The sequence below is a fragment of the Ambystoma mexicanum genome, chromosome 3p, assembly GCF_040938575.1.
Source record: "Ambystoma mexicanum isolate Mex_15411 chromosome 3p, UKY_AmexF1_1, whole genome shotgun sequence".
Classification (NCBI taxonomy): Eukaryota; Metazoa; Chordata; class Amphibia; order Caudata; family Ambystomatidae; genus Ambystoma; species Ambystoma mexicanum.
This window is the reverse complement of record NC_090925.1, coordinates 624,502,514-624,524,548: the sequence shown is the minus strand read 5'-3', so window position 1 is coordinate 624,524,548 and position 22,035 is coordinate 624,502,514.

Sequence of the window (22,035 nt, the reverse complement as noted above, 5' to 3'; positions counted from 1 at the left end):
AACAAATTGTTAGAAACCCCAGAGGAGGCACGACACAGACCAGAGGTCAGGATGTCCCAAAAGGAAATGCTCCTTTGGGTTCTGTGAATATTAATCAATGTGCTTATTGCCGCCAGGAAGGTCATTGGCGAGCACAGTGCCCCGTCCTTCGACAAAGGTCAAACAGTGCATTTGGGAGTATGGGTAGACGACCTAGGGGCCGCCCTGGAGCAGGGGGCCCTGATAGAGGTCAGTTTTTGCAAGATCCTCAGCAACCTTTTTCACAGAAAAATCAGACCTCGAGTGTGGACTCGAGGAACATATTTGATCACCCTTCTGCTGCCTACCTTTCTGAAGAGCTTCCTTCCGACGATACTCTATTTCATTAGGACTGCCCGAAGCAGGGTTTGGAACCTTCACCTATTCCCGTTAATCAGAGAGGCCCCTACGTTGAATTGTTGGTAGGGAATAGGAAACACCAGTTTTTGATAGACACTGGAGCAGAGAAGTGCTCCATTGATCATTTTCGGGTTCCAAACATTCCACTGTCAGGGCAAACAAATGTTTCCGTAGGGTTTTCTGGCATACCAATTGTCTGTCCGGTTTCTTCACCGGTGTCTGTTTCTTTGGGTCCCTTTACGGACCATTGCCCTTTTCTTCTGACTTCGAACTGTGGAGAGAATTTGCTGGGGTTAAATTTGTTAAAGAAATGCAGTAATTCATTGTTCCTCTGATGGAGTACGGCTGACGGTTTCACCACAGCAACTTCCTAATTCTCAGTTTCTGATTCGACCTTTGCCTCCTGAGTTTAGCATTGTCCCGGAATGTTTATGGGCGGTTGACGACAATGATGTCGGGGTACTACAGATTGAGCCTGTTAAAATAGTTTTGAAACATGGAGTTAAACTACCACACATTCCGCAGTATAAAATATCAGTTGAGGGCGAGCGTGCTTTGAAATGCATTGTCTCCGATTTTGTGCATCGTGGGGTGATCGAGGAGATTACAGGTAGTTTATGTAACAGTCCGATTTTGCCTGTATATAAGAAAGGCGACAATGCAATTCCATACCGGTTCATAATTGATCTTCGTGCTATTAACAGAGTTGTCGCCCCACAATTTCCAATCGTGCCTCTTGTAACGACGATATTGACAATGATCCCTGCTACGGCTACGCACTTCAGCGTTGTGGATTTAAAAAATGCTTTCTTCAGCATTCCTATACATAAGGAAAGTAGATATTTGTTTGCGTTCACCTTGGGGGGACGTTCATTTACATTTACTAGGGCACCTCAAGGGTATACTGAAAGTCCAAGCATTTATAGTAGAGCTTTGAAAGAGCAGCTCGACACCCTTGAATTGCCACCTACTTGTACAGTGCTTCAATATGTCAATGATTTGCTTTTGGCTGCAGACTCTGAAAATGCTTGTAAAGAAGGCACTGTACTGTTGCTTGTTCATCTAGCTAAAAATGATCATAAAGCTTCGCTCAAGAAATTTCAATATTGTTGTCAGGAGGTCGCCTAGTTAGGCTACCTCCTGTCAAAGGAGGGGAGAAGATTGACACCTGAAAGAATAAAACACATTTCTGGCATGTCTGTTCCAAATACACAGAAGGAAGTCAGAGCCTTAATAGGTATGGCTTCTTACTGTAGGTTGTGGATCCCAAACTTTTCACTAGTGATAAAACCGATGTTGGCTTTGACGAAGAAGGGCATTTCTCTGCCACTGCCATGGAAATCGGAACATCAACGATCATTTGAGCTTCTCAAAACTGCGTTATACTCTGCACCGGTTCTGGGTACTCCAAATTATGACAAGGCCTTTGTGTTGTTTGTGCATGAATGTGATGGATGTGCTTTGGCTGTGTTAACACAGGAACACGGAGGGAAGAATAGGCCGTGCGGCTACTACTCCTCCGCCCTTGATCCTGTGCATGCGCTTTGCCAAGATGTTTGCGAGCTGTCGCTGCTGCTGCCGCGTCTGTAAAACAGAGTGAGGGAATGGTCCTAGGCCATGATTTGATTTTGATGGTACCTCACTCTGTAGATATCCTATTGAACAAAACCCAAACGCAACACCTCAGCTCTGCACGGCTAACAAGGTATGAATTAATTCTGTTTGCCCCTCACATTCAAATTAAGAGGTGTTGTGTTCTTAATCCGGCTGAACTCTTACCTTTCCCGCAAAATACTGTTTGTGGTGACGAAGAATTACATGACTGCCTGTATACCACTGAACAAGAAACAAAGGGCAGGATAGATCTTATAGATACTCCTTTGGACAATGCAGAAGGAGAGCTGTTTTGTTATGGCTCCTGCTTCAAACTTTCAGATGGTACATCTACAGCTTCTTACGCAGTTACTACATTGAGTAAAGTTGTTGAAACTAAGAGAATTTCGTATAACTCCGCGCAGGCCGCAGAGATTATAGCATTGACCCGAGCTTGTGAACTCTCCGAAGGGCGTATAGTAAATATATATACTGATAGCCAGTACGCCTTTGGGGTGGCTCACAACTTTGGGAGGCTCTGGTCGGAAAGAGGGTTCCTGACCTCACATGGGACCAAGATTCAGCATGGCCCCTTGATAGTGCAATTGCTCTCGGCACTCTCGCTCCCTAGGCAGTTAGCGATCATGAAATGTGCAGCACATAGTAAGGTCATAGATGATGTGGGAAAAGGGAACGCTTTTGCGGACCTGATAGCCAGGCAAACGGCCACAGACCTTAGCACGGACATGTATGCTCTAAGGGAAACAAAAGATGCCTATGTAATGGACGAAGGCATTGGGTCTGTGCGAGATATTCAAACTGATGCCACAGTAGAAGAATCTAAAAGGTGGGCCGAAGGAATGGGGAAAATAGATGATGATGGGTGTTGGGTGGATACATCTGAAGGAAAATGGTTGCTCCCTGATTCATATGTAATTGCAATGGTTACGATGGCACACGGTCATACACATGTGTGTGCTCAGCAGTGTCAGATCCGTGAACCTTCACAGGTTAAAGCGCCTGGTGATCGAAGAGGAGCTGTTGAACCCGTAGTGCAGTAATATATTCTTCCCACCAATGTAACACTCAGTTGTGCATAAAAACAGTCTGAGCGCTCAATTGGTTGAAAGATGTTTTGAAGAAGGAACAGGACACTCTGGAACTCCGGGTGACTGCAAGTTTCTTCCAGATATGTGGCAAGTTGTACATGACACACTGATAGCTCTCTGGTCTTCAGTAGGATAAGATACAGTACATATCCGACAGGAAAACCACAATAGAATGGAACTCAACAGTTTCTGTAACGATACAAGAACGTACATAAGGAAAAGAAAAAACGTAAGAGCCAATAACTGAACAATGAACACTAAAAATGAAAATTCTTACGTGTATATCCGTATGAAGGACTGTAACGAGGAAGAGGAAGCTCCAATCGGCTCCAAAAGGAATGTCCGAGAAGAACACTGTCTCACAGATGCTGAAGGTTTCTTGAGTCCGGAGCAACCCTATTCCCTCCGGCACGAGTACGCCTAAGAGGTTCAGCGAGGTCCCAAAAGTGCTACAGGCAGTCTCTAGTCCAGCACTTAATTCCTATTCCCGCCGGCACGCGTACGCCTAAGGGGAGAGATCCTTCTTCGGAGTGATGTAGTAAAACAATCCAAGTGTTCCGGTTCAAACCAGGTAAGCAGAAATAATGAAACCAGAGACTAGAATCGAAGTCAAAAGAAGTCCGGGTCGTAACAGTACCGTGGGCAAGACAAGAGGAATCCAATGGACAGGCAAGAGGTCGAGGAGTAGTCAGATCAGAAGTACCGTGGGCAAGACAGAAGCAATTCCAATAAACAGGCAAGAGGTCGAGAAAGGACAAGATCCAAATAACAAACGCCACTGTAGAATTCCGAGGAAAAACAATCAGAAGCACCGAAACGGCAAATGGGGCGGACTTAAATATGCGTGGCCACAACGCGAGAGTCACGTGACCGGGAAACCGGAGCAACACGTGACTGCAGACGTACTCGCGGCCAACGTCGCCATGGCAACCCCCAATGCCTTAGAAACAGACCTTTAAAGGAATGGAAGCGATCGCTGCTGTTCCTAGCTATTTTGACTCTCGAAAGTCCGCCTGGTAAGCGGGAACTTGCAGGAGAATTTGGTGTTCTGACAGTATCCTCCCCCAAAGGTCCCCCCAGACCCCGAGATGCTAGAAACCGGGATATCAGCATGGGGGCATGGATGTTAGATTCAGGTTCCCAGGTGCGATCCTCCGGACCGTACCCCTTCCAATCCACCAAAAAAAAACGCACACCACGAGACAGCTTGGTATCCAATATAGCTTTAACCTCGTATTCCTCCACCCCTTGCACCAACAGGGGGGGGGGACGTGCAGGTAGCCTCATCTGCTCAGGACACGGCTTGACCAAAGACACGTGGAACACGGGATGTGTTTTCCAGGCTGAGGGCAGTTCCAATTTGACCACAAGGGGACTTATTACCTCTTTGACAACATAAGGACCCACAAAGCGAGGTAACAGGGTCTTGCGACCTGGAATACTAAGATTTTTGGTAGAGAGCCAAACACGCATCCCCGCAGTGTACTGCGGTGCTGGTTGGCGATGGCGATCGGCATATTTTTTTGCCTGTTCTTGCGCGTGTGTCAAGTGTTCCATGACGCTCTTACGTAATGACGTCAGGTCCCTAAGACAAGATTGGATCGCCGGACAATCTGAGGATGTGAATAAATCCAAGGGCAGAGAGCGAGGGTGTTGTCCATACATGGCATAGAATGGAGAAGCCCCCGTAGAAGAATGCACAGAATTATTGTAAGCGAACTCTGCCATGGGCAGTACGGAGAGCCAGGTTTCTTGATGTTGTAGAATAAGGCATCTCAAGTACTGTTCCATGGTAGCATTGAGTCGCTCGGTTTGGCCATCGGTTTGTGGATGGTAGGCCGTAGAATATCTGTCGTCAATGCCCATAGACTGTGTAAGATGTTTCCAAAAACGAGAGGTGAATTGAGCACCCCTGTCAGATATGATGATCTCCGGAAGACCAAAGAACCGGAAGACGTTACGTAAAAACAGGTCTGCCAGGATAGTAGCGGATGGAAGACCCCGACAAGGCACAAAAAGGGCCAACTTAGTAAAACTATCAACTACTACCCAGATCGTGTCAAATCCACCAATCGAAGGTAGTTCCACTACGAAGTCCATAGAAAGCATAACCCAGGGTTTAGCAGGTACTGGCAGGGGTTGTAGAAGACCCATTGGTTTAGCTGGGGCGGTCTTACACTGAGCGCAAACTGCGCAGTTTGCAATGTATAACGCAATGTCTTTTGACATACAAGGCCACCAGCACCAACGTTTGAGGAACTCCAAAGTCTTACGAGGGCCGGGGTGTGCAGCCAACATGGAGTCATGACACCAAGACATGGCAATTCTGTGGGTATGAGAGTCTGGTATATAGATTTTACCTTGAACGTAGGGTAAAGATTGAACGACGTCCAGGTTAAGATCTTCCAGCTCAGGATGTCTTTCTGAGACCCACTGCTGAATGGCAGTTTTCAAAGATGGTTGCAATGTGCAGCCACAAACAACCTGGTTGGGTAAAAGTAGTCGACCTTCCTGTGGCCGAAGTACCGGGTCTTCATAGAGTCTCGATAAGGCGTCTGCCTTGGAGTGTAACATCCCTGGACGGTAGGTCAGTACGAAGTTGTACATAGAGAAGAACTCATGCCAACGTGCATGGCGTGCTGTAGTGCATTTTAATGACTGAAGGGCCAGTAGGTTTCTGTGATCCGTGAATACTTGAATTGGGGTCTCTGCTCCCAAGAGATGATGCCTCCAAACAGTAAAAGCCTCCCGGACAGACAACAATTCACGTTCAGTGATGGTGTAGTTTACCTCATATGGAGTAAGCTTACGTGAATGATAAGCAACAGGATGGAGGACCCCTGTGTCGGGACAAAACTGGGAGAGAACTGCCCCTACTGCCACATCTGACGCATCAGCCTCTACAACAAACGGTTGTTTGACATCAGGATGCTGAAGTACCGGAGCTGAAGTAAAGGCCTCTTTGAGTGTCTCAAATGATTTTTGTGCCTCGGGATTCCATTGAAACGGGTGCTTATTACTCGTTAAAGCAGTAAGCGGAGCCACAATGCTAGAGAAGTGCCTGATAAATCGCCGATAAAAATTCGCAAACCCCAAAAAGGACTGCAAAGCTTTTAGGGTGCCTGGGACTGGCCATTCCAGTACTGCCTTGACCTTGGTTTGGCTCATTTGAACACCCTGGTTAGTGATGTCATAACCCAGGAATTCAACTGAAGTAGTATGGAAAATGCACTTCTCTAGTTTTGCGTATAGATTATTTTTACGCAAACGTTGTAGTACTTCAGTGACATGTTGAATGTGTAGTTCAAGAGAAGGTGAATAGACCAAGATATCGTCTAAATAGACGATCAAGAACCGATCAATCATGTCCTGAAAAACGTCATTGATAAAATGTTGAAACGTGGCAGGGGCATTACATAGCCCAAACGGCATGACTAAGTATTCAAAGAGGCCGTATCTGGTTTTGAATGCCGTTTTCCATTCATCTCCTTCTCTTATCCTCACCAGATTATACGCACCTCTGAGGTCCAGTTTGGTGTATATTACTGAAGAACCTAGCTGGTCCAAAAGTACAGAAATCAGTGGTATGGGGTACTGATTCCGTATCGTGACTGCGTTCAGGTCCCGGTAATCTATACATGGTCTCAGGTCCCCCTCTTTCTTCGGAACAAAGAACAGGGGAGATGCAGCAGGAGAACGAGAGGTGCGAATGAACCCAGAAGCCAAAGCCTTGTCCAAATATTCCTTTAACACTGCATCCTCCTTCACAGTAAGAGAGTATATCCTCCCAGAGGGGATTCTAGCTCCCTCCTTTAGATCTATGGGACAGTCATATATGCGATGAGGCGGTAGCTTTTCTGCCTCACCCTTGTCAAAAACATCTGTGAAAGCCTTGTATTCCGGGGGTAAAATAGTATTGACAATACCACCCACCATCGAAACAGATTCCAATAAGGCTTGACATGGGTTGTTTTTTACTTGGGTCAATGGGCCACAATGTCCTGAACAATAAGTCGAGGTAAACGAGACAGATCCAGTAACCCAATCCACCAAGGGATTATGGACCCTAAGCCATGGTAGACCCAGAATTAGTCGAAATTGGGGTGCAGTGATGACATCAAATGAAATGAGTTCGCTATGACAGTCGTCTATAAGTAAGTTCAGGGGCACTGTAGACTCTGTTACCAACCCTGAGAGCAGTGTGGTACCATCAACTGTATTGACCACTTCAGGTTGTTCCTTTGGTATCAGTGGAATGTTCCAGTCTTTCACATACTGGAGATCAACATAGTTTCCAGTAGCCCCAGAATCCAAAACCGCTTCAGAGGACCATGTTTCTCCGTCCGGAGATGAAAGTATGACCCGAATGGTGAAAGGAACTGAAACTTTGGAGCCCGGAAGATCAATGCTCGACATAGGGGCTCCCTCTATTGTCGGGCTTTGGAGTTTACCGACTTCGCGGGTTTCTTGGGACATAAACTCAAGAAATGACCAGAAGAACCACAATAAAAGCATAATTTGTTCCTTTTACGCTTCTCTCTTTCTTCGCTAGAGAGTGGTCCTCTTATCACCCCTATTTGCATGGGTTCCCCATTACCTGAAATTGAACTCGTCAGGCTGACAGGGACCGGGGGTATAATCCTTTTCTCCCCCTTCCTTTCTGCTTTACGGGCATCGATCTGAAGAACTAGATCCAAAAAGTCAGGAAAGGAGACGGGGACCACAGGTACTGTAGCAATGACATCCTTGAGGGAGTCTGACAAACCCTTGTAAAACAAGGCTGCCTTCTTTTCGTCTGGCCAGTTGGTTTCAGCAACCAATTGGTTAAACTTAGCCAGATACGTCAATAGAGAAGAATCGCCTTGCTGTAAGTTTAACAACTCCAAATCAGTGGCCTGAGATTTGTATCGGGTGTCAAAAACTCTCGTAAGCGCCTCTATGAGAGCGTCACAATCAAATAATAAACGACTTCCTTGCTCTAAGAGAGGATTAGCCCAGACTGCGGCAGTACCCCCTAGATTAGATAATATAAATGCGGCCTTAGTGGTTGAATCGGGAAACGATGTTGGTCTACAGAGAAAATGCAGTCTGCATTGATTGATAAACGTTCTAAAGGTTTTTGGATCACCCAAAAAACGTTCAGGAGGAGCCAACGGAAACTGTGCAGCCATAACTACCGGAACCGGGTCTGCCCTGGCCTGAGCACCGGCCGTACCAGACCCGGAAGCCACTGCGATTGATGGAGGTTCAATGGTGCCAACCCTTAATCCCGCTTGAATATCATCAATACGGCGATGGGTAGCATCATGGGCAGTTTGCATATCAGCACGTAAATCAGCCACTAATTGAACCAACGTAGCCAAAGGATCAGTGACTGTGTCCATTTTTAGGCTTCTGATTCTGTCAGATCCGTGAACCTTCACAGGTTAAAGCGCCTGGTGATCGAAGAGGAGCTGTTGAACCCGTAGTGCAGTAATATGTTCTTCCCACCAATGTAACACTCAGTTGTGCATAAAAACAGTCTGAGCGCTCAATTGGTTGAAAGATGTTTTGAAGAAGGAACAGGACACTCTGGAACTCCGGGTGACTGCAAGTTTCTTCCAGATATGTGGCAAGTTGTACATGACACACTGATAGCTCTCTGGTCTTCAGTAGGATAAGATACAGTACATATCCGACAGGAAAACCACAATAGAATGGAACTCAACAGTTTCTGTAACGATACAAGAACGTACATAAGGAAAAGAAAAAACGTAAGAGCCAATAACTGAACAATGAACACTAAAAATGAAAATTCTTACGTGTATATCCGTATGAAGGACTGTAACGAGGAAGAGGAAGCTCCAATCGGCTCCAAAAGGAATGTCCGAGAAGAACACTGTCTCACAGATGCTGAAGGTTTCTTGAGTCCGGAGCAACCCTATTCCCTCCGGCACGAGTACGCCTAAGAGGTTCAGCGAGGTCCCAAAAGTGCTACAGGCAGTCTCTAGTCCAGCACTTAATTCCTATTCCCGCCGGCACGCGTACGCCTAAGGGGAGAGATCCTTCTTCGGAGTGATGTAGTAAAACAATCCAAGTGTTCCGGTTCAAACCAGGTAAGCAGAAATAATGAAACCAGAGACTAGAATCGAAGTCAAAAGAAGTCCGGGTCGTAACAGTACCGTGGGCAAGACAAGAGGAATCCAATGGACAGGCAAGAGGTCGAGGAGTAGTCAGATCAGAAGTACCGTGGGCAAGACAGAAGCAATTCCAATAAACAGGCAAGAGGTCGAGAAAGGACAAGATCCAAATAACAAACGCCACTGTAGAATTCCGAGGAAAAACAATCAGAAGCACCGAAACGGCAAATGGGGCGGACTTAAATATGCGTGGCCACAACGCGAGAGTCACGTGACCGGGAAACCGGAGCAACACGTGACTGCAGACGTACTCGCGGCCAACGTCGCCATGGCAACCCCCAATGCCTTAGAAACAGACCTTTAAAGGAATGGAAGCGATCGCTGCTGTTCCTAGCTATTTTGACTCTCGAAAGTCCGCCTGGTAAGCGGGAACTTGCAGGAGAATTTGGTGTTCTGACAGTATCCTCCCCCAAAGGTCCCCCCAGACCCCGAGATGCTAGAAACCGGGATATCAGCATGGGGGCATGGATGTTAGATTCAGGTTCCCAGGTGCGATCCTCCGGACCGTACCCCTTCCAATCCACCAAAAAAAAACGCACACCACGAGACAGCTTGGTATCCAATATAGCTTTAACCTCGTATTCCTCCACCCCTTGCACCAACAGGGGGGGGGGACGTGCAGGTAGCCTCATCTGCTCAGGACACGGCTTGACCAAAGACACGTGGAACACGGGATGTGTTTTCCAGGCTGAGGGCAGTTCCAATTTGACCACAAGGGGACTTATTACCTCTTTGACAACATAAGGACCCACAAAGCGAGGTAACAGGGTCTTGCGACCTGGAATACTAAGATTTTTGGTAGAGAGCCAAACACGCATCCCCGCAGTGTACTGCGGTGCTGGTTGGCGATGGCGATCGGCATATTTTTTTGCCTGTTCTTGCGCGTGTGTCAAGTGTTCCATGACGCTCTTACGTAATGACGTCAGGTCCCTAAGACAAGATTGGATCGCCGGACAATCTGAGGATGTGAATAAATCCAAGGGCAGAGAGCGAGGGTGTTGTCCATACATGGCATAGAATGGAGAAGCCCCCGTAGAAGAATGCACAGAATTATTGTAAGCGAACTCTGCCATGGGCAGTACGGAGAGCCAGGTTTCTTGATGTTGTAGAATAAGGCATCTCAAGTACTGTTCCATGGTAGCATTGAGTCGCTCGGTTTGGCCATCGGTTTGTGGATGGTAGGCCGTAGAATATCTGTCGTCAATGCCCATAGACTGTGTAAGATGTTTCCAAAAACGAGAGGTGAATTGAGCACCCCTGTCAGATATGATGATCTCCGGAAGACCAAAGAACCGGAAGACGTTACGTAAAAACAGGTCTGCCAGGATAGTAGCGGATGGAAGACCCCGACAAGGCACAAAAAGGGCCAACTTAGTAAAACTATCAACTACTACCCAGATCGTGTCAAATCCACCAATCGAAGGTAGTTCCACTACGAAGTCCATAGAAAGCATAACCCAGGGTTTAGCAGGTACTGGCAGGGGTTGTAGAAGACCCATTGGTTTAGCTGGGGCGGTCTTACACTGAGCGCAAACTGCGCAGTTTGCAATGTATAACGCAATGTCTTTTGACATACAAGGCCACCAGCACCAACGTTTGAGGAACTCCAAAGTCTTACGAGGGCCGGGGTGTGCAGCCAACATGGAGTCATGACACCAAGACATGGCAATTCTGTGGGTATGAGAGTCTGGTATATAGATTTTACCTTGAACGTAGGGTAAAGATTGAACGACGTCCAGGTTAAGATCTTCCAGCTCAGGATGTCTTTCTGAGACCCACTGCTGAATGGCAGTTTTCAAAGATGGTTGCAATGTGCAGCCACAAACAACCTGGTTGGGTAAAAGTAGTCGACCTTCCTGTGGCCGAAGTACCGGGTCTTCATAGAGTCTCGATAAGGCGTCTGCCTTGGAGTGTAACATCCCTGGACGGTAGGTCAGTACGAAGTTGTACATAGAGAAGAACTCATGCCAACGTGCATGGCGTGCTGTAGTGCATTTTAATGACTGAAGGGCCAGTAGGTTTCTGTGATCCGTGAATACTTGAATTGGGGTCTCTGCTCCCAAGAGATGATGCCTCCAAACAGTAAAAGCCTCCCGGACAGACAACAATTCACGTTCAGTGATGGTGTAGTTTACCTCATATGGAGTAAGCTTACGTGAATGATAAGCAACAGGATGGAGGACCCCTGTGTCGGGACAAAACTGGGAGAGAACTGCCCCTACTGCCACATCTGACGCATCAGCCTCTACAACAAACGGTTGTTTGACATCAGGATGCTGAAGTACCGGAGCTGAAGTAAAGGCCTCTTTGAGTGTCTCAAATGATTTTTGTGCCTCGGGATTCCATTGAAACGGGTGCTTATTACTCGTTAAAGCAGTAAGCGGAGCCACAATGCTAGAGAAGTGCCTGATAAATCGCCGATAAAAATTCGCAAACCCCAAAAAGGACTGCAAAGCTTTTAGGGTGCCTGGGACTGGCCATTCCAGTACTGCCTTGACCTTGGTTTGGCTCATTTGAACACCCTGGTTAGTGATGTCATAACCCAGGAATTCAACTGAAGTAGTATGGAAAATGCACTTCTCTAGTTTTGCGTATAGATTATTTTTACGCAAACGTTGTAGTACTTCAGTGACATGTTGAATGTGTAGTTCAAGAGAAGGTGAATAGACCAAGATATCGTCTAAATAGACGATCAAGAACCGATCAATCATGTCCTGAAAAACGTCATTGATAAAATGTTGAAACGTGGCAGGGGCATTACATAGCCCAAACGGCATGACTAAGTATTCAAAGAGGCCGTATCTGGTTTTGAATGCCGTTTTCCATTCATCTCCTTCTCTTATCCTCACCAGATTATACGCACCTCTGAGGTCCAGTTTGGTGTATATTACTGAAGAACCTAGCTGGTCCAAAAGTACAGAAATCAGTGGTATGGGGTACTGATTCCGTATCGTGACTGCGTTCAGGTCCCGGTAATCTATACATGGTCTCAGGTCCCCCTCTTTCTTCGGAACAAAGAACAGGGGAGATGCAGCAGGAGAACGAGAGGTGCGAATGAACCCAGAAGCCAAAGCCTTGTCCAAATATTCCTTTAACACTGCATCCTCCTTCACAGTAAGAGAGTATATCCTCCCAGAGGGGATTCTAGCTCCCTCCTTTAGATCTATGGGACAGTCATATATGCGATGAGGCGGTAGCTTTTCTGCCTCACCCTTGTCAAAAACATCTGTGAAAGCCTTGTATTCCGGGGGTAAAATAGTATTGACAATACCACCCACCATCGAAACAGATTCCAATAAGGCTTGACATGGGTTGTTTTTTACTTGGGTCAATGGGCCACAATGTCCTGAACAATAAGTCGAGGTAAACGAGACAGATCCAGTAACCCAATCCACCAAGGGATTATGGACCCTAAGCCATGGTAGACCCAGAATTAGTCGAAATTGGGGTGCAGTGATGACATCAAATGAAATGAGTTCGCTATGACAGTCGTCTATAAGTAAGTTCAGGGGCACTGTAGACTCTGTTACCAACCCTGAGAGCAGTGTGGTACCATCAACTGTATTGACCACTTCAGGTTGTTCCTTTGGTATCAGTGGAATGTTCCAGTCTTTCACATACTGGAGATCAACATAGTTTCCAGTAGCCCCAGAATCCAAAACCGCTTCAGAGGACCATGTTTCTCCGTCCGGAGATGAAAGTATGACCCGAATGGTGAAAGGAACTGAAACTTTGGAGCCCGGAAGATCAATGCTCGACATAGGGGCTCCCTCTATTGTCGGGCTTTGGAGTTTACCGACTTCGCGGGTTTCTTGGGACATAAACTCAAGAAATGACCAGAAGAACCACAATAAAAGCATAATTTGTTCCTTTTACGCTTCTCTCTTTCTTCGCTAGAGAGTGGTCCTCTTATCACCCCTATTTGCATGGGTTCCCCATTACCTGAAATTGAACTCGTCAGGCTGACAGGGACCGGGGGTATAATCCTTTTCTCCCCCTTCCTTTCTGCTTTACGGGCATCGATCTGAAGAACTAGATCCAAAAAGTCAGGAAAGGAGACGGGGACCACAGGTACTGTAGCAATGACATCCTTGAGGGAGTCTGACAAACCCTTGTAAAACAAGGCTGCCTTCTTTTCGTCTGGCCAGTTGGTTTCAGCAACCAATTGGTTAAACTTAGCCAGATACGTCAATAGAGAAGAATCGCCTTGCTGTAAGTTTAACAACTCCAAATCAGTGGCCTGAGATTTGTATCGGGTGTCAAAAACTCTCGTAAGCGCCTCTATGAGAGCGTCACAATCAAATAATAAACGACTTCCTTGCTCTAAGAGAGGATTAGCCCAGACTGCGGCAGTACCCCCTAGATTAGATAATATAAATGCGGCCTTAGTGGTTGAATCGGGAAACGATGTTGGTCTACAGAGAAAATGCAGTCTGCATTGATTGATAAACGTTCTAAAGGTTTTTGGATCACCCAAAAAACGTTCAGGAGGAGCCAACGGAAACTGTGCAGCCATAACTACCGGAACCGGGTCTGCCCTGGCCTGAGCACCGGCCGTACCAGACCCGGAAGCCACTGCGATTGATGGAGGTTCAATGGTGCCAACCCTTAATCCCGCTTGAATATCATCAATACGGCGATGGGTAGCATCATGGGCAGTTTGCATATCAGCACGTAAATCAGCCACTAATTGAACCAACGTAGCCAAAGGATCAGTGACTGTGTCCATTTTTAGGCTTCTGATTCTGTCAGATCCGTGAACCTTCACAGGTTAAAGCGCCTGGTGATCGAAGAGGAGCTGTTGAACCCGTAGTGCAGTAATATGTTCTTCCCACCAATGTAACACTCAGTTGTGCATAAAAACAGTCTGAGCGCTCAATTGGTTGAAAGATGTTTTGAAGAAGGAACAGGACACTCTGGAACTCCGGGTGACTGCAAGTTTCTTCCAGATATGTGGCAAGTTGTACATGACACACTGATAGCTCTCTGGTCTTCAGTAGGATAAGATACAGTACATATCCGACAGGAAAACCACAATAGAATGGAACTCAACAGTTTCTGTAACGATACAAGAACGTACATAAGGAAAAGAAAAAACGTAAGAGCCAATAACTGAACAATGAACACTAAAAATGAAAATTCTTACGTGTATATCCGTATGAAGGACTGTAACGAGGAAGAGGAAGCTCCAATCGGCTCCAAAAGGAATGTCCGAGAAGAACACAGTCTCACAGATGCTGAAGGTTTCTTGAGTCCGGAGCAACCCTATTCCCGCCGGCACGAGTACGCCTAAGAGGTTCAGCGAGGTCCCAAAAGTGCTACAGGCAGTCTCTAGTCCAGCACTTAATTCCTATTCCCGCCGGCACGCGTACGCCTAAGGGGAGAGATCCTTCTTTGGAGTGATGTAGTAAAACAATCCAAGTGTTCCGGTTCAAACCAGGTAAGCAGAAATAATGAAACCAGAGACTAGAATCGAAGTCAAAAGAAGTCCGGGTCGTAACAGTACCGTGGGCAAGACAAGAGGAATCCAATGGACAGGCAAGAGGTCGAGGAGTAGTCAGATCAGAAGTACCGTGGGCAAGACAGAAGCAATTCCAATAAACAGGCAAGAGGTCGAGAAAGGACAAGATCCAAATAACAAACGCCACTGTAGAATTCCGAGGAAAAACAATCAGAAGCACCGAAACGGCAAATGGGGCGGACTTAAATATGCGTGGCCACAACGCGAGAGTCACGTGACCGGGAAACCGGAGCAACACGTGACTGCAGACGTACTCGCGGCCAACGTCGCCATGGCAACCCCCAATGCCTTAGAAACAGACCTTTAAAGGAATGGAAGCGATCGCTGCTGTTCCTAGCTATTTTGACTCTCGAAAGTCCGCCTGGTAAGCGGGAACTTGCAGGAGAATTTGGTGTTCTGACAAGCAGATCACTAAAATGTTAGAACAAGTTTGGGTGAATAACAAGATTCTGGAGACTGCACGACGTCACGTCCGGAACTGTATGATCTGCTTACAGCACAATGTGGGCAAGGGGACAGTAACTCCAAGGGGAAGCTTTCCCTTCGAGGTCATTCACTTTGATTTTATTGAGATGGAACGGTGTAACAATCTAAAATACATTCTTGTAATTATTTGTGCTTTTAGTAAATGGGTCGAAGCTTTCCCCGTTAAAGATGCTACTGCCATGACCACTGCAAAGACTATGGTAAAAGAATTCTTTCCTCGATTTGGGCTCCCAAGGGTAATTTGGTCGGACAATGGTCCTCATTTTGTTGCAGCAGTAATTTTGCAGATATGCACAGCGTTAGATATTGAGAAACGATTTCACTCAGCCAGACATCCTCAAAGTGCTGGGTTGGTGGAAAGACATAATGGTATCTTAAAGAATAAGCTTGCAAAAACATGTGCCGATACCAAACTGAAATGGCCAGATGCTTTACCTATTTTATTATTAGCTATGCGTACCACACCTCAAACTAAGACTGGGCTTTCTCCATTTGAGGTAGTGATGGGGAGGCCTGCTAACATTTGGGGTCTCCCAAAGCCTAAAGCCCTGAGAGAGGTGGAAAATGTATTGCTTGTAGACTACTGTAACCAGTTAACTAAAAACCTGTATTTCATTTATCACCAGGTTTATTCAGCTTTACCTGTACGGTTCACGGGCCCAGGACACGATATTCAGCCTGGAAGTTGGGTCCTAGTGAAGGCCTACGAAAGGTCTTCCTGTCTCGCTCCTCGTTGGAAGGGACCCTACCAGGTGCTGTTGGTCACCCGGACAGCAGTGCGGGTGGCTGGGAAAAAACACTGGATCCACGCGACACATGTCAAGAAACTTCCTCACCCGACGCCACACGTTACAGAAGAAGCAGAACCCCTCGCTGATGCTACAGTCTCTGATCTTGGAGTAGCAAACAGCGCTGTGAGTGCGTCAGAGAATTTCTCTGAGCCCGTGGAGCTTGGGGAACAGTCCATTTCGTCTCTGCACTCTTTTGAAAAATCACTTCCGGAAAACGCTGTTTCAAGGTCGCCTCCGATACGTCGCTTCCCTCAGGAAGTGACGACACCTTATTTTCGGATCAAACAGTTTTGGGTACCACCAGGTACAACCTTCGACGAAGAAAATAGAACTACGGCACGGGTCTTTCCGTGCATTTGGAAAAGAGAAGTGGTTGAAAGTTTTTCTTTTGTATAAGAAAGTTTCTGTTGAACAAAAAGGGAAAAAAGGGATTCTGCTGGCTAGGGTTGGGAAGGACTAAGAAGTCGCGTGACTGTAGCGTAGCCAGCAACGAACATTGGGGTCGTCGATTGAGGAATTACAATGCCTGCCACCTCCACTGCTGCTCCCCGCACTGGACTTGTGAATAGGGGGGTGACCAACTTGGACAATGAACAATGTGCCTGGGCCCCGAAAACGTATTGCTGTGTTTTGTTAATGATAATTGGTATTTGTGCAATTACTGCTGTAGGACTCTGGTACTTTGAAGAAATTTACCCTCTAAAACCTCTACTGCCAATCGAGATTGTACCTACTGCTTTGACTCCCTCTGTACACCTTCACACTCTGTCCCCTAGAGACTCCCAACATAGACGAAAGTATCATAATAACACTTTAATGATAGCAATGAATGCAACGCATGCCATTTTTAATAAGAGTAATTGTTGGATTTGCACTCATTTACCGCAACATAGGAAAAAGGGGCTAGGATGGTATATTCACCCTTTACCTTTAACGACTGCTTACTATGCCTCTCTTAGAGCACTATTCTTTGGCCGTTGGAATGATAGCATCTCAGGGAACTTTGATGGAACTAATTTGAATTATTTTGAGAAACGTGAATTAACTCCCCTGGGATGCTCGCTTTTTGCAAATAGAAGTAAACCTAATGTCGCTTCTATTAGGCCGTCTGATAAACTATCTCTTCCCTTTCAAACTCTAATTTCCTTTAAAATGGCTCCGATAGGCAATAAGGACGCCGTGCCTCCTTCCTACTCTATAAATCATAGCCCTGATTCAGTCCCCTTTTGTGTACAAAGAAATGGCACTCGGCCAATGGGAGATTTTGAAGGTTGTATGAACATTGTAAATTTGACTTGAGAAAACAGGCCTCTGTATGTACGGGGGCCTGTTTATTTTGTTTGTGGTAGTTTAGCATTTCCCTGGTTGCCCAAGGATTGGCAGGGAACCTGTTATTTAGGAATCCTGTTACCTGGGGTATTTGTAGCTAGTACATTGGAGGTTTCTAAGGCTCACCCACGGCGGGACGAGAACGGAGATACCCCTGGCCAAGTATTGGGAGATATAGCAAAATCAGTTGTGCCCTTTTGGGGACAGATAACAAACTCTGAGAACATTAGGGGATTAGCAAGGGTATTGGAGAGAACGATCAACCGGACCACGGACATACTCTACAATATGACGCTAGAACAAAAAGCAATAAGATTGGTAGCACTCCAAAGTCGGATGGCATTAGATGTCATTCTGGCAGAACGAGGTGGAGTATGCAAATTGGTGGGGTCTGCTTGCTGTGTTTTCGTACCAGATTCCTCGCCGACAATTTTTAAAGCAATACAGAACTTGCATATCCTTAGTTCTGAAGTGCATATCCCTGTAGGAGATTGGAATCTTAGCACTTGGTTTTGGGATTCTTTACGATCTTGGGGCTGGAAGGTGCTTTCTGTCATTCTGGTTATTTTAGGGATCCTGCTATTCCTTTGTTTCTGTTTTCAATGTCTTCCGAGTATATGTGGAATGCTAGGGGGATGTTGTGCTCAAGCAGTGAGCACAGTAGGGCACAGAATGTATGCCCCAGATACAGCATCTAAAGAGTTCGTGTTACAAGAGGTTCTGATGAACGACCTAATGGCTATAGACATTACAGACAATGATTCGGGATGTATGGATGACAATGCATGGAGTTATTCGCAAAAGTATTAGAAATGATATTAGCACTTGGCATAGGCCAAAAGGAGGGTCTGTTGGAATTGAAATAATATTATGCCTCCTGTCGCAGTAATTGAATGTGTATTGGCCTACGCCAAGTTGTCTAAAATATCATGTGAATAGACTCTGCGGCAAGGTCTTGACCTTAACGAAAAGTAATGTAAGTTGCCATCTTGGATTTAGCCGCCATTTTAGGTTCTCTTGTAATGTGGAAGTCACCCTGACCATCAAAATGGAGGCTGAATGACATTCTGAGTGAGATTCTGGCCGTTGTGACCTCCGCACACACGAATAATTAATATGCCTGCAGGCCACTTGTCGGGGTCGCGAACTGAGACCTTGCCCTATTGCTGACCTATGTGTAAATGAACAACTATATCAGCGAAACTGATCAAAATGCATACATTATAGGATTGACCTGGCAAGGAACCCTAGGCCTGATCCCAAGAATGGTTAACCCGCGAGAGGGTTGGCCATGAGCTGGACAAACCATATAAAAGACCCAAGTATTCCAATGTACGGTCTCTCTATTAATGCATCAAACCCTCGTTGAAGTTCGTTACGTTACTCTGAGAGCCGAATAGCTATCCGTTTGTCAATTGACTTTGGTAACTGTTGTAGCTTTTAAATAAAGCACTTGTATGTCCTTTGTAACCTGTGTTGGTGTGTTTCTTTTGGTCTTCCCAGCCTCATATCAATTTTTATGTTTTCACAGTCAGACATGACTCTGAAAGGCCGACAAGGCTGACACAGACGAAGCCATGAGTCAAGAGCGTGGTCTGTGTCCTGTGGACCCTCATATACGGTAATGCTGGCAGAGAAGGCTAATGAGGACGACATTTCAATAAGGTGGATTGCAGTAATGGGGTACCTGCCAAGAACGCTCAAAAGGGTCCAAGAATCTTGGGATTCTTATGAGCAGTGGATTTATCTTAGAAGCACAAATCAATGGATTGGTAAAGACCTGTTTTATCTGCCTAGTCTCTATCAGGAGGATAATGCCCTTCTTTACCTTCCTGCACAGGACAGCCACCATCACAACACTGGTGTTATGAAGAATTGACGATGCAAACAGCATAAACCTCAAAATGCCAGACTACCTTGCGCACCCAGATGTCAGCGGCAAGACTTCTTCTAAGTCCCGATAGAAGCGAACACATAAGGTAAGATCGAGGATCACTGTTGTGGCTGTTGGTCAGGAAGCATTCTGCATCTCCCAGAGATCCTTTCTGGACCATGGAGCCTAATCCATTCAAGGGAGGATCATCCAATGACAGCTACGGGGAGCAATGAGATCCCTCAATCATTTGCTCCCAGTAACCATGCCAAGCGGCGGAAGAAGATGCAGAGGAGCTGCTTTCTCGGACATCATGGGGCAACTCTGGACCTCACTCCCAAAGGCCAGCTGCACAATCCAGGATGGCCTCACTCTTAGGAAAATCTTACAGACCAATCTTTCTGACAAATGTAACTAGTGAAAGCGCCATTTCGGCAATTTGCCCCAGACACATTCAATAGGTTTGTTAAACTCTAAAAATGCACTGTACAATGATGAGTTATGGCCCTTAAACAGAGCCTTCTGAGGACCCTCCCCAAAAGACTTCAAACAACACAACACTTGCTCTGTACAAACAAATGTCATGTCACTACACCCTGCCAATGCATCCTAACACCAAGAGCCCACATTGCTCCCCTCTGTAGAAGAATAACTCCTAGAAACAGACCCCACATGATCAGCTACGGTAATTTCTGGTCTGCGCGCATCAACACAACAGCAAAACTACCTGGAATGCTCCCTCTCCTTCCTCTAACCTATTCCTTCCCCCGTGTTTAAGATCCAACCGAGCTACTGGTGACTGCGCAGACGGCAGAAGCGTGCGGTGTAAATCCCAATTCAAGGACATAGCACCTTTTAGTTATGTTTTAGAGAAGGAGAAATGTGAAATGTTTCTAACAATACTGCCAACATCGGCACGTCGGGCATGTTTGGCTTAAAAGAAAACTTAGGCACACTGCACACATTACAGGAAGGGAATTGCATATGCATAAACAAGCTAAGGATTCTGGGTATTTTCCTCCTTTCAGTTAGAATATCTCCGGTCCCACAACAATATTTTCAATCGACAAAGTGTTATAAATGAGGGGGCTTACCCACCTTCCAAAACATGTATATTCATATGCTTAAATAAAAGAGGGAAAGCTGACTGTCAATTGTAACCATCAATGTCTTGAGTGAATGCAATATGGCAAACTGCTACATTCCAAAGAAATCTATGTTAATAGTTCCCCATCAAGAAACTAGAGGGCTTGGAGCTGAAAGTAAAGTTCCCACCTGAAAATATGCTTCACCAAGGGTGGCAGAGCAGTTACCCCCTTTGCCACTATTTACTGCACCTGTACTCACAACTCTGTAAAAAACGCCTTAAGTTGTTCTCTTCTCCAACGTGTGGTGTTTGCTCTTTGACATTCTGTCAGTGATGCTTTTGGACTTTTCTGGAGTACTTCACTTAACAACCTAACTTTGGCACATAGGCTAAAATTATGAGCCTGCAAACGTTGTATTTGTTGCACAGGGACTCATCCACGATTTTGTTTGGTGACATTGGAGCTAGGGGCCGCTGTGGTATAATTGAGAGCCTGGCAAACCAATGATGCTGGTAGACTTACTGCTGTTGTTGGAGTGTGTAAGCCCCCCTTCACCCTCACATCCTCACAGAGCGCACAACAAGCCCTCGGATTTCCACCAACAGACCGGCGTGTATCCTAAATGAGGTCCCCACACGGATTGCAAGACGCCCTTCTACACACTAAAGCCCTCTTAAAGCCTACAACAGACACAACACCATAGACCATCACAGCTTTCCACAGAATCTCACAGGGACTCGCCAGATCATGAGAAAGACCTAACAGATCCTGGCCAGTCCACAAGCAAACCATCACGCAGCATCGAATATGCATTCACTGTCCCAAACAGTGCCACCCAAAACATAATTAGAATGCTGACAAACCCTAAAATGGATTTCAACTGACCCTCATGTATCTCCCAAAAGACCTTCAGATGGCCCTAATATAAGACTGTGAGTTGGTCCTCCTTAATAATAATAATAATAATTTGGCATTTATATAGCGCTACAAACCCTCAGGTATCTGAGTGCTGCTTATTATTACCCACTGGTGTGTGGTGCTCATTTATCGACCTCGGAAGTATGAAAGGCTGAGTTTAGCAGGCTCTGCACGGATGTCAAAGCGAGCGCTCTACTCGCTGTGCCACTTGACCGGCTTGACCTTGATCTCGCAGATATTCCAGTATGTGCAACGCCTAATCCAAAACCAAACAAGTTACTTTCAACAAGTGTGGCTTACCTTTTGGTAGCGAAGATGAGCGTTCAGGCTGTGCACTTTAGAAGGTGAATAGGTAGGCTTAGATTGCAGAACAGCAAAACAATGCAAACTCTTAATGGAGTGTGACTTTTGCAGTCTGTTGCAAAAATGTACCATTTTCTTCACAGAGAAAAATAATGTGATCATAAAGTCTAACACAATTAGCCAGCAGGACAACTCAGTGCATTAAGCAATCACCCCAGACATCACTCTTCAACACAGAAGGAACATATTAAAATCACAGACAGGCCATCTCCGCCCTTAATATATGAATGTATTGTTACAAAGTCCCCTGCCTGGTTATGGTGACTTCTATCAGGTTGACACTGGTCACCCTCCATTAGCCCCCTTCACAAAATGGGGGAAATCATAGGAGGAATCTGTAAGGACCACCTCCTCATGCGAGAGAGAGAGAGAGAGAGAGAGAGAGAGAGAGAGAGAGAGAGAGAGAG